The sequence below is a fragment of the Octodon degus genome, unplaced genomic scaffold (assembly GCF_000260255.1).
Source record: "Octodon degus isolate 3935 unplaced genomic scaffold, OctDeg1.0 scaffold00104, whole genome shotgun sequence".
In the NCBI taxonomy this organism is placed as follows: domain Eukaryota; kingdom Metazoa; phylum Chordata; class Mammalia; order Rodentia; family Octodontidae; genus Octodon; species Octodon degus.
This window is the reverse complement of record NW_004524680.1, coordinates 386,148-388,275: the sequence shown is the minus strand read 5'-3', so window position 1 is coordinate 388,275 and position 2,128 is coordinate 386,148.

Genomic DNA, 2,128 nt, shown 5'->3' with positions numbered 1-2,128 from the left:
AAAAAAGCTAGCTAATTAGCTAGCTTGCTTGCTTGCTTTCTTTGTATTTTAGGGAAGGGTCTACAGGGTGTTTAGGGTCTTACTACTAGGTCAGACTCGTAGTGATCTGCCTATTTACAGCCTCCCAAGTGCTGGGATTACAGGCATGCGCCACCATGCCCAGTCTCAATTGCCTTCTCAGTGTGCCCCGGGGGTGGGGCTGGCATGGCAGACCCCAGGGATTGAACCCCAGCCCCTGTGCCTATTTGCAGGTGCTTTAATCCACTAAGCTATTTGGCTGGCCCAAAGCTTTCTATATTGCAATGAATAGCATTGTTACATTCCATCTAAATTAGACCAGCTGTGCCAGCCATAGTAGTACGCTCCTGTAATCCCAGCACTCCAGAGGTTGAGGGCAGGAGGATCGTCATGCATTCAAGGCCAGCCTAAACTACACAGCAAGACTTTCAAAAAACAAAAACAAAGAATAAAAGAAAATAGGCCAGGAGTGGTAGTATGCACAACAGGAACCCCAGCATTCTGGGAGGCTGAGGCAGGAGGATTGCCACAAGTCCCAGGCCAGCTTTAGAAAAATAAAGGAGCCCAGGGATATACTACCTCAGTGGTACAGTGCCCACCTGGCAAGCAGTTCCTGGTACAGAAAGAAAGAAAGACAGACAGACAGACAGACCAGACCAGACCAGACCAGACCAGACCAGACCAGACCAGACCAGACCAGACCAGACCAGACATAGTGGCACATGCCTGTAATCTCAGCACTTGGGAGGCTGAGACAGGAGGATCACTGCAAATTCAAGACTAGCTGGGCTACAAAGTGAGCACAAGGCCAGCATGAACTGCATAGCAAGACCCTGTCTCAAAAACAAAACAAAACACAAGAAAAGAAAGGAAGGAAGGGGGCCTGCCCCTTAGCTCAGTTCTTAAGTGGCTGCTTCAACAAAGCAGTCAGGCTCAGGTTGCTGTGGTTGAGCTCCACAACTCAAGCCTGCCAAACCTGCCCTGAAGGCATTCGGAGAAAAAAAAAATCCTTCTGCCATTTTTCCATAGAAATACCTGGGAGGCTGGAACTTCATTCGGAGAAAAAAAAAAAAAAAAAAGGAAAGGAAGGAAGGAAGAAAGAAAGAAAATAGCAAAGCTATTTCCAAACATAGGCCAAAAGTTTCTCCAATGCTGGGTTTCTGATGGATAACAGGAGTTTGACCAGAATAGTGGGATGTGAGGGGTCCTGGCATTTTCCTGACTTCTACACACACACACACTTCTATCTCCAAGTGTTAAAAAGCCTGGAATTTTTTTTTTTTTTTCCGGAACCAGGGATTGAACTCAGGCCCTTGTGCTTGCCATGGAAGTGCTTATTCCACTGAGCCATCTCCCTGGCCCCAAGCCTGGAATTTTTTGGCATAAAATTCAATTCAAAGATTAAAATCCTAGGGGCCAGGGAGATAGCTCAGTGGAATAAGTGCTTGCCTGGCAAGCACAAGCAAGGTCCTGAGTTTGATCCCTGGTACCACACACACACACACACACACACACACAAAAGATTAAAATCCCACTATCATAGGATTATGAGATAGAATTACTTTATAATATATAATGTTTCATTTGGATGGAGGAAGAGAACACTTTGAGGCTATTGCGGATTGACAGGACTACTGATAAAAGTTAGGAACCTGGAATAGGCCAGGAATGGGAGGGCACACCTACAGGTTCAACTCCTCAGGGAGGCTGAGGCAGGAGGGTCACAAGTTCTAGACAAGCCTGGGTAATTTAGCAAGACTCTCAACAAGAAGGAGAAGGAGAAGGAGAAGGAGAAGGAGAAGGAGAAGGAGAAGGAGAAGGAGAAGGAGAAGGAGAAGGAGAAGGAGAAGAAAGCTAACGGCCAGCAAGATAGCTCAGTGGTCTAAAAATGCTTGCTTAGGCAAGTTTAGGCAGGCACACAGGGACCTGGGTTCAATCCCCAGTACCACATGCTGTGCCAGCCCTGTCCCCAAGGTTTTTTTGCGCTGAGAAGGCAAAAAATAAAACCACCAAAAAATTAAAGAAAGAAAGAAAGCTAAGTGTGGTGATGTATGCCTGTAATCCCAAACCTTGGGGAGGCTGAGGCAGGGTTGCTATGACTTCAAGGCCA